A 13,154-nucleotide genomic window follows, 5' to 3' on the forward strand; every position below is an offset into this window, starting at 1 on the left:
TTATTATTATTATGTGTAATATAATAATGTTAATAATTAAATAGTGGCTGGTAAAAATTTAAATGATACAGATTTTAAAAAGTCAAATCTCCAAACTTGCTTATTTATATACTTGTTTGTCTGCTCCCGTAAAAAGTTTTCTTTTTCTAATATATCTTTACATGGTCTTTTTTACTTTGCTTTTTAATTTTATATATGTATCTGAATGTATCCCCAGAAGAGTATCCACAAGAAAAAAAATAATTTGATGTCCCGAATGGAATGAAAAAAAAAGCATTTAATTTTGAGTGACTTTTACTGTGTAAGTAGTTATGACATTTTATCTATACGGACTCAATTCAAAGATATTAAGATAATAATAAGCTAGACTCAATTCAAACACATAAAAGTAGCATGGACTCAATTCAATATCACCGGTATAAATCACATATTAGGCACCAGCTAGTGCATTACTATATTATAATGAAGTGCGTGTAGGTGTACTGTTGTATATGCTTTTTATTCCGCGTATAATCGCGTAAATCGTAAAAATATTCTGATAAAAAACAATATTACCTATCTTTTATATTATGTTATGACGTATTATATGTTTTAATTGTCTCGTGTAAAAGAATTTTATTTGACGCGCATAATAACAAAATTTCCAAAACGACTCAATATTTATAGTAATGTTATATGTATAAAACGCATACATATAATATAGGATATATTGAGTATTATTCGACTGCATTGTATATAATATAGTGCATTGATTATTATTTTCATTTGTTATTTCCTTTTATTGAGTAGGTGCCTCAAGCGCGTAGGTATCCTATGCCGTATCTGTCCGTCTCTCGATGTAAAATATGTGTAATGATATAAATAATTTAATAATAATAGTAATTGTATAATTTCTACCGTAGTTATTACGAGATGTCATTTATTACATATTTTATTTTAATATATGTACCCAATATTCGTTGTACACGATCACTATTCAAAGATCATTTAAAATATTTGAGAACGCCCGAGTTATTCGGTTTCTGTCCGACGAGGACATCAGACGCGATGACATTGCAGCAGCTATATAGCAGTCGTCGTGGACGTGCGCACCTTGCGAAATCGAAATCATTCTTATAATAATAATTACTATTATTTTTATTACCATAATTGTTATTATTTTTTTTTTAATGTTAAAATTGTTGTTTGTATATTTATACAACACATATTTTATACTACTATATTACTACTGCTACAAATTCAATTATTTTACTATTATTATTAAAGCATTATATAGGTATGGGGAGATAAAAAATTGATATTATGTCAATCAAATGAGAATGATATTTATTACTATACGCGACGATAAAAACTTCCGAGTAGTTCTATATAGCTGTTAATGTTTATTAACATCATAAAAAAAACATAGTATTGCTTTATGTAATATCTACACGATATAATACCGTAACTAATAACTACAATAATATAATTATTGTATTCGTGTATTCGGTATTACCTATACGGTATTATCGGTATTCCTATATATATATTATTTTATACATTGGGGGGGGGGATCAAGAACTTGTGCGTAAAAAAGTTGGTTAAAGTATAGGTAGTATAATATATTATTATTATTATTATTATTATTTACTAATACCGCCGTCCGCCATCATGATTTCTCGACAGGTCGTATTGTGTTCACCGTGTATCGATATAAATTATTATTATATTTTAAAATATTTAATAACGCTTGGCAGCAATAGCCATTGGGAAGATTTACATATTTTATTTATTTTATAAATATGAATTAGGTATATAAAAATGGGATACATGGTTAACAAATAGACATGTCAATATAATAGTATACAATAGTATACATGTATTGTGAATAGTGATATATTGTACAAAAATACAAGGTAAGTATAATATATAGGCGTATAGGTATATCTTCTGTATAAAACCTTATTTGTAATAGGTATTTGAATACACACTACAAGGTGATTCATTTAAAAGTTTAACATATGCTCATTATTTCAAAAAGTCTTAATTCTTTTGAAAATATTATTTTTACATAACTAGACGTCATTGAAAACCAATTTTAACCATCGATAATTGTTTATGCTTTTTATTTTTTTGAATAATAACATACACTTTTAATTTTATATTCTGTAGTAGATTATTTTTCGGAGTACAACCTACTTACAAAAATTTATATTTGAATTTCTATGGATTTAGATATTTATGAGTTAAATAAATTTTTATACTCTTCTTTAAGTTTTTTTGAACTCTATACTCCACAAAACTAAATTTTAAATATTTTGAATATAATTCTTTTAAAGTATGGTTTTGATCTAGCAATTAATTCTAAAAAATATTTTATCTATATAGGAATGTGGAATCAAAAATGTACCTATATACTGTCATTAAAAAAGGAAAAACTTAAGAAATTATAACGACATTATTTTTTTTTGTTATTCAATGGCATAAAATTGTGTAAAAAAAAATATTTTTAAAAAATTTAAAACTTTCTGACCACCTTGTACATATATTGTAACGTAATAATATACGATGACGAAATAATACAATTTATTTTCTGCAAATATGTATATATAGTAGGCATTAACTGCTGTCGTAGCGCATTGCATATATGTAACACGGTGTGTATATACAAATGATTGTATAATATATGTATGCATTTGCCTATAGGTACATCGAAAACGTCTCGCCGTTTATAGACGACAAACACTGAAACACGTGCTCTATTTATGTAACACATATACACACAGACGCGCAAAAACACGCAATACGATATGTTACGATAAAGGTTTTTTAAACACTCCATATAAGTACGTTTTGAGCGAACAAACAACAAGATATACGATGTCGAAACGCGCGCAGCAATAATATAACGGTCGTGTCGCGGGATTCATCGGCTACACATGATGGTCTATCATAACTGCAGCTTCATTTCGTTCATCGTTAATATTATCTATCCGTCGAGGTCGAGTCCGGTCCTAATGTTATATGTCCATATATTATTTAATTGAGTACTTATGACTTACGCCAGAGCACAATAATCACATATTTGATAAAAAAAATATACGAAAAAACAGAAATGTATATTGTTAAAATAATGCATACAATATTATAGTATAGCTGATTGAAAAAATAACAAAAAAAGTGAGACCTTTATCCAACGATAGAACCCCTTGGATCAAAATCATAAAATATTTAGATCAATTTTAAGAGAGTACGACGTTAACGTATTTTTAAACGCCGAATTAGCTATACCCAAAGGTGGATTATGTATTGTCGTAAAATTTAAAATAAATAAGTTTTTTTTAAATTAATTTATTTCACATTTTGAGATTTTTCCATACGTTTCCTTCTCGTGTTTTACGCAGCACACAAGTAATATAAAAGATTACAATACATGTATATTTAATATTATAATATATTTTTTTATATAGCTGTGGAATGGTCTATACCTGCCTATATCATATTACTAAATTCGCGGACAACATATCGTTGGAAATCAATAACGATTAGGTTTTTTTAAACTATATTTATACAATTATACATAAAATATCTACACTTGTTGTTATATTTCCATCATATTTTTCAAGTATCACCAGAACGGAAACTTTTATATTTCTTTTTTTCATTTTGAGTTTGGGTAAAACAAAAACGGCTGTAAATAACTAAACAACAAGCATGCGGCTCTCAAACACTAGCACACTGTTGTATAAAATAATAATTTTTCGAAACTATATTTCAAAAGCGTTGTAAATGACAGAAAAAAATTGCCTTGGACAAACACTCGAGGGACAGACATATACTCACACACACACATTGTACGTATTTACAACTATATATATATTTAGATACACGCGTATGACGGAACGTGGGGACGAATCGAAAACGGCTGTGTGTGCTCAGCAATAATAATATATATATATACCTACGCGTATCTATATATATATATAATATAAGACCGCGGTCTCGCGTTTCGATGACACTTTACCGAGAACTATTAGTTTACTCGAAAAAAAAAAACGCTGTAATTAATAACAATTAATTCATAATAACGTATAGACGCGTACCAAATGTGGAAAAAATTCGGTTGGCATATTCTTCTGTTGCTGTGTGATGGGCACGTGCGTGCTTGTATATTAGAGTAGGTGTACATGAGAATATCATAATATATACAGTGGCGTAGCCAGGGGGAGGTGTTGACCCTCCCCCCCCTTCGGCCGTATTTTTATCAAAAATATAATGTTTATACGAATACAATCATTTGGTCCTGCAGGTGAAATGTATTCTGTTATGCCGTATTCACGTTATCGACTGCACTGGTGATAATAATCATTATCATTCAATTATTTTATCATTTTACCACGGTTGTAGATTTGTTTTACATATTTCATTACTAACCCCCCACCCCTAAAATAATCCTGGCTACGCCACTGAATATATGCTATACACATATTATAATATATTATCGTATACGCGGTGTAACGCAATATCGTTATTATTGTACACACTGTGAGTATTATAATATGTAATGTACAAACCCGGCTTGGTTTTTGAAAACACCTGTACAATAACAATTATTATTATTATTATTGTTATTATGCGTGTGCATCGTTTATAATATGTATAATATACTACACGGGTACGCGTATTGGGCAGATTCGAGCGCACCGCCGCCGCCACCGACGCCGTCCGTTTGTTTTAATAATGTATATACTGTATTACTGTATATTCCGCGTATACGTAATCATAACAATAACATTGCGTTACGTTATGTATTACAATATACTGTATTACCATAATAATATATTATATTATACCTACACTCGCACTCGCTATAGTCGCCATGTACACACAATACTTCATGTACATGTACATTTCGTATAATATAATATATAATATACGATATTACCTGTATGTGGGTAAGTTTATTTTAGTTGTATGGACTTATGATTGTACAGGACGATTATCCGATCGTGTTCACTCTCGTTTTTATTCTTTAATTTATCGAAAATTCTGATTTTTGAAATGTTGAAGTATATTATTTACGAGGACCGCTTCGATAAATTCTTATAGTTTATAGTGTTTATACCCATTTTTTCCACAGGAGAATCCACCTATATGGCTATATTATACTGTATATTATTAAAAGATATTTAGAAAATGTCCATTCTTCTAAATAAAAATTCAAACGTGTGGTTTCTGAACTATTAATATATGTATATTTTACTATAATATATACTACTTAAGATACCTTATGGTCTATAAAAATGGATTTAATAATAATATGAAATGTTGAATGATTCATATTAAATATTCGAGTTTTCAAACCATCATAGCTCCCATATATTCTAAACCCATTATCATGATGGACCTATTATCCTTAGTACAAAACGTTAATAAATAAATCCTCTTTGATTTTTTTTTAAATTTTAAGAATTATCCTCTGATTAACAATTTTCAGTACAAATAAAGTTGGTTCTCATTTGGAAGAAAGAAGCACGTCCGTGAAGTTAGTCCACCTGCAACTTTAGCGAAGCAAATCAAAATCTTCACTGTTACTTAAATGTAACAAAAGTTAATTAAAACTAATATTAACTACTACAGGAAAAAAAGGGGGTAGCTTGCTTAATGAATCACTCTGTCTATATTTTAAATAAAGTCTAAACTTATGCGTGCAAGTCATGTATATAATAGTTATAGAATAACATGAGATGACGCAAGCGAGTATATAATAATAATGTTATTGTTATAATGTATTGATTTTATTATTATAATAGTTATATAGTATTAATAGTATTATAACTGCATAAGAACACAATTTTTAAAAACCGACGATTGTGCGAATACGGCAGACACGAGGTCGCTCATTTAGGTGACGTGTATTATACGCATAGTATATAATATTTTAATTTACATTATTATCTGTCTAAATTGACAAAGAAAACAGCACGAGATGATAAAATGTATTATAAAAGGATCAATGTTTGAGACTAAAACTAAATACTATATTATACGCACACCTACGTATTTTGTTTCCACTAACGATTTTTATATTGAAATAAAAATATCCAACTCGTTTAAAAAATACTCTCATAATATCGTAGGATGGGACGCAGCGATGGAAACCACTTGGCTCTATTATTATAGTCATCCATTCAGCACCCTCGTCCCAGAATACGAAACGTTCATAGACATTATATTAACTATATAAAGGTAATTATTTTTTTCATTTATCGAATTAATAATAATATCCTGTGTTTTTACTACAGGTACCCAAATTTGACGAATTTTCGATTATATAGTGTTCCTGTTTTGTAATCCCAAACTGTAATATTTAATTGACACAGAAATATTATGTGAATATATTTTTAAAAATCTACATAAAATCTTCCAATTATATTCTCCCAAAAATGAGAAAATATATTTTTTATGCACAAATGATCGCATCAAAATATAAAAAATAAAAAATAATAAAACAATAAATAGAGCTTATTATTATTATTTTTTTTTATAGTGTGAACAACTTGAAATAATTATCAACAAAATTATGACGGTAAACAATTAAAAAAATGTTGTAATGTACCTCGAGATTAAAATTAATAATTGGAAATTAAAATAAATTAGTTTGTTTTTTCTCACGTGTAGTTTTTACAAAATATTCCAATGTATGTTAAAAATAAAACGAATAAAATATTCTCAAATAGTTAAAATTAAAATTATAATTGTATTATTTAATTTTAAAATACGTATTTTACATTTATGAATAAATCATAATATTTTAATAATACTATGTGATATCGAGTTTGTTTGCACAAAATAGTCTGTTGTCATTGTTCATTTCAGACTGATTATTAAAAACTATTGTGATGAAGAAATATTATTGTTTTGTCTATACCCTATTCTACATTTTCTAATGCCATATTATGCAAATCTATAAAATTATATGATTTTAATATAGATGATACAATAGATAAAAATATAAATTGATGGTTATATTATGTATGTACGATGAGAAAGACATTCTACTTCGTAAAACGTGCAGTATATTATACTACAGCAGATATTATTATATATGTGAGAAATATGTTATTACGGTGTCAACGTTTGAAGAAAAAGTTGTTATTGCAGTATAATTCGTGAAAATGGATCTTAATATTGTACAAGGTTTTTAACAAAAAGTCGTCCGACTCGTCCGGGTAAGCGGCAAAACGTTGACGTCCAAAACAATCACAGTTCTGTAATATTATATTCTGCAACAACGCGCATAATATAAATGCATCACACGTCACGTCAACTGCAACGGCACGTGCAGGAGTCAAGTGAAAAAAAAATGTTGGAAACGGACCAGTTTGGCCAAAAAATCGTACACGCACTTACGTTTTTTCTATTAATAAGTAAACGGTCATTTTTTTGTTTGAATTTTTTTTTCTCGCTTTTCTTGCACGCCATAATACAGCGTAATGTACATAATACGTTTATACATGCATACTATAATGTATAAGTACATAAATATACGTAATATCGTGTTATGAAATATCACACTGCGCGCTCGAATAACGCATGGTAAACGTCTCTCGACCGCACATATACGAGTGATTTGCTGCCGACGATGCGATATTTATTTTTATTTATATTTTTCTGTTCGAAAACTAGAGGTAAGAAATAATATGAACACTGCGTGAGGCGTTTTTTTGGTAAATGGTTTCACTGCGACACACATACGTGCACATATTGTGCACCTTCGATGCGCGGGTGAGATTATATTGTGAGTGAATAAATAACGACAAACCGATTCGATGCACGTCATCGAGAGCCTTTAAACGGTTATAAGGCTTATCGTACACTATTAATTATCGCCGTAATTAGCTTCGTATTATAGATAAGTATCTGCTATAGCTATTGAACTTTTAGCTTTTTTTTTCAAATTTTTTAGTAAATGAATTTTTTTCTGCTCAGATTTGATGCAATTTCGCCATATTTGCCGACGTAAAGCAATAGAATACAATTTACCTATATTTATAAATATTTTAATATTTGTTAAAATGTTTAATAAACATTGTTTATAATAAGTTGGATTATAGGTATATAGTTTTACAGAACTGCTGAGTTGAATTATAATTATATAGTATATATTATAGTTAATAATGATATCTATTACTATATAGCTACTTATGAATATGTATATTTGTTTGTTGAGATGAAACAAACCCCGAAATTATTAGGAAGAATTCATTTCTTATGACTCATAAGTTATGAAATATATATTTTTAATCAATAATAACGAAAAACTAAAATATTTTATACTTATTCGTGCTTTATTTAGGTTTAAGTATAGCAAATAGCCCATCATAATAAAATAAATAATTTACATTTCAAAATACTTTTGTAATATTATTTTATATACTTGTAATAATTGTGATTATAAATATTAAATAATACAGCTGCACATTATTTTATGTTGGTATCTATGGATATGTGAGTTTTTCCAATAAATCGTTATTTTCGCATATTACTGCAGATCTGCGTCCAAATAATAGATATTGCTTATTTTATAGAAACATTTGTGGAGCATATAATCTTTTAGAGTTAAAAAATCTTTTTTTTAGTTCAGGTCATCTATTTTGTTAATTTAAAATTTAAACATACCCCTTCCCCACCCTCAAAAAAATATCAGGTCTAAGTACGCCACTGTGTACAATTTTTGTGTATTTTTTAGTACGATACAATACTGCAGTCAAATCACAAAACTCGTTATTTGGAAAAAATTTAACCCGTTGATAATAAGTTGGTGATAAATTAATAATTATTCACAGTTAGGTATACCGAACAAACAAAACAATGGTATAGACTTATTTACTTGTAAGCCTATACAATTATTTGCCTTATAGTACATACAGAGTCACTACAATAGTGGCTGCCAGGTAACAAATTTATCAGGAATGTCAACATAAACTATATAGCATAACTAAAAATAAAAAATAAAAATACTATTTAATTATATACTTTAGAATTTAGATTCAGTACTACAAAATACGACATGGTTATTTCATTCCTAGTTTATTCACAATAATATATTATTTCAGTGACATTTACATGAACATAAATCATAACAGACCTACCCATATAATATGCATTTATATTTTTATTTACATACTATTTTAAATTCATTTGTAGTTTTAAATTAATTTGATTGAAATTTGGTTTCGTAATAACTAATAAATCATCATAATACGTCATATTATTATTATATTAATCTTTATACAGAAATAAGTTCAATGCATAAGGGGCCGGCAATAATTCTATACTTCTAATCTCAATAAACTATAATTATATCTATAGTTGATAAATTATATCAACTCAAATTTGACTTTTATTAATTCTTATTTAACTTTTCAACTATAAAATATGAAAATGATGTACAGAAACTTATCCTAACCGTTGTTGACCAGTCACTCGTATCGTTTCGTCAACCTATATCGGCAAAAGACAATGTAGATATAAAGAGATTAACGTTATAAAATTATTAACTAGAAGTCGATTGTGAGTAGGCGATATGCAGTGCACAGAGCATTTTAATTGTAATTTAAATCATATATGCCAATGATGTATAACGTTTGCATATTATAATGTGATGTTGGGGGTGTTTAAAAATAATATTTACATTTCGCACTAAAATAATAAGACGCGGTAAAGATAACATGTCACATTAATGTGCACACGAATGGTACATTTTCTATTATATCTATTATAATGCTAGATATTATAGTTATATAATTTATAATATTACTGTTTGGTCTTTATTTATTTTTTATCGATAGATTTGATACCTACACACATACTTAAACGACTGATATATAAAATTGTACCTTCGAGTGTAGAGGACGTTATAAACTATCATAGTATAACTTCGAGTATATACTATACTCGGTACTTTCACATCATTACAATATATAGCACTAGGTTTATGAGTGTATACAATAATACCGCGTGTAAAATAGTATAATATGATGGCAATAAAATAATAAATAATAACAAACACTAAAAGCAATAATAGATTCGATTATTCAGATATTATCAGACCACTTTATCAATACGTTTTGGCGCCACTTGCACTTGTTGTAACGTGACATCAAGACAAACTAAATTTAAGTGAACAGCACTTGAATAGTAGTAACATCAGAAAAAATCAGCGAATAGAAAAACGGTCGAAGCTCATGATGGCCAATCCGTCGTTTTGGTGTTTAATTAGGCGGCTGGACATAATATATTGTGTTATTTTAAATAATATTCACATGATCACTCATTTTAAAATGCTCTCGTTATAACATAATAAAATATTTTTTTTTTAAGCGACATCTTATACATTATTAACTTACTTATAACTTATAAGTTATAAGTATTGATTTAACTTAACGTTAATAGTCATCTTGACCTATTATACAGTCCAAGCACATCAACGTAGGGTTTTTTGGAGTTTAAGATGACATGCAGTTTACCAATTGCGCCTAAAATTACTTATTTATGTACCAATATATTGCGCTCTACACATTTTAGGGCCGATATACCAATTATGCTCAAAACATTTTACAATAACTATACCTAAGAAAAATGTATTAGTTAGTTATGATTGTATTATATAATATACTAACTATTTTTTTTGCATTTTACAAGTTATTTTTTGTTTGTCAATTATTCAAAATTAAATACCAGTTATATTACATTATAATTCGTTTCATAAAATTTCCGATACTGTTATAAAATATATTATATTTGCAGTCACTTTAACCAGTAATCAATTGATCAATAAATAAGTTTTAATTTTCAAGCATATTAGTATATGTTATACAACTGGTATATATTTATCCTAAAATATAATGAGCGCAAATCGTATACTGACCCTAAACCAAAATTTTGTGTTAGGCGTAATCGGACCATGCCCCTTATAAGACCCCCTTCTAATAATTCATTGAAATTTGTTAATTTAATACTACATGTATTTATTGTTTATTTTTGTGAAATGTATACAATTTTTCCAAAGAAATTTTCCTGATTTTTTTTTATGTTCGTACCTTGTATAATTTACATCAAAGGTTTCAACCATTTTAGGCAGTGCCCTACTTTTTATTTTTGAAAATTCTTGTGGGTCGTATTCATTATAAAAATATTTAATAATAAAAAATGTATTAAAATATGCGTCATGCTATACATGCTTAAAATGTATTCATGAGTCCCAAATAAAAACAAAGTGGATTGTAGGACTAGTACACCGTCTACATTATATAGTTCAAACCTCATGATTGGGAGTAACACGATTTAGAACCCTTAAAGTATGTAACGGTTTTTTTGTGCTCGTCAGGTTGAGTTTATTATTTTTTTTTTAATTAAAATTATTCAACTGTGATGTAGACAGTTTAACGTCGACATCTAAATTTTTATTATACGACTGTAGTAATTATAATAATATTATTATAATTGACGTCCAAACGAATTTCAACCACTGCGATACCTATAAATAAAATCGCGATAAATAATTTTAATACTTTTTGTCAGTCGTTCGTTGAAAACGTGTCTTTTTTCCTTAATAATACACTATTTACGTAATACGCGTAATTTTTTTCTCGGCCTGTTATTATATTACATAAATATTATAAATGTGGTTTGGGGGACGTACGTTCGTGTTGTCCTGAGCACCACCACCGCCGCCGCCGCCGCCACAGTCGTTCTCGTCGACAACAAATTTTACACGGACCGCAGCCGAAGGTCAATATCCGAATTTCAAACCTGTTTTTACGATATACATTATGTGTTATATTTATGTGTATAATATGTATTTATAATATATATTTAGGTGTATGCGTATAAAAATATATACTCGAATACATCGCATACATGTTTAGGTATACAGCGTGCATCGAATACCATCGTATAAATGTTTTGCTTCCGGAATTTGTCTGTGCAATATGCGTACAGCCATGTAACATAACATTTTACACGCATTATTATTGTGTATTTTTACGGAGACCGTCGACGGAATAATATAAAAAATACATAGAAAAACTCCCAAGATCACGCAGTTTCGAGTATTTAGTGTCAATATGATAATACTTTAAAATATTATGTAATCTTTAAAACATGTTATTAGATAGGTAATGTAATCTATATATAAAATTTAAATTTAGAATATTATAACGTTATTATGTTAATCAACGTTTGTGAGTGTGTGTGTGTGTGTGTGCAGTATGTAGTTGTAGGGCACACGGCTTATTTTACACCGTGATTAATGCTAGGTGGGTGTTATTTTATAATAATATTATACTATAAAAAAACGTTTTAAAACCGTTATTGAATACATAATTATATAGCTTTAAATACATTATATCCGCAGTCGCTATATGCGGGTACTGCTGCACAGTGGTCTCAGGTGACGGATACGTGTATTATATAATGAGTTTATGGGACCGAGAAGCTCTTAAAAATATACAATTTTTTTTTTCGTACGTCGTCATGTATATTACAGTATTTAGCTTTATTACACTTAGCGTTCTGATATTTTGCGTTTCCTTTGCGCCGCCGGAGATCGATTCAATTTAAACTATACGCGTTTTTTGTGTACGACTGCAGCTGAAAATCGATAATGGGACGTCAGGACGTATAGGTACTTAAATATATGTTGCGTTGAGACTGGTGTAGTGTGATCCCGTTTGGCAAAAATCCAACACTTGATTTTATATTTTTGCCAAATTCGCAATAAAGTCTGGTTCACTAGAGTACTACTTATCAATGCAAATGTCACAGTTTATGTTCAAAGATCTTACACGATTATTTGCATAAAAATATTACGCAGAATCACGTGATTTAGTACGTCATGTACAATAAGTCGTATCGAGCATAATATATATAATTGAGACAGACATAAAGTACAAAAAAAATATTGCCATTATACTTAAGATCAAAAACACATAAGTTCTAATTAAACTTATTAAATAAATAAACGCGAATAATAATATTATGAACGTCATTACATATTATATAGAATGACGTATAATGAGGAAACATGCATCGAATCGTGTACCAATTGGTGAATGGAGAAAAATTGAAGATAAATCTAACAAATGCAATGTTTTTATATACGTACACAT

Source organism: Rhopalosiphum maidis, chromosome 3 (genome assembly GCF_003676215.2).
Source record: "Rhopalosiphum maidis isolate BTI-1 chromosome 3, ASM367621v3, whole genome shotgun sequence".
Lineage (NCBI taxonomy): Eukaryota > Metazoa > Arthropoda > Insecta > Hemiptera > Aphididae > Rhopalosiphum > Rhopalosiphum maidis.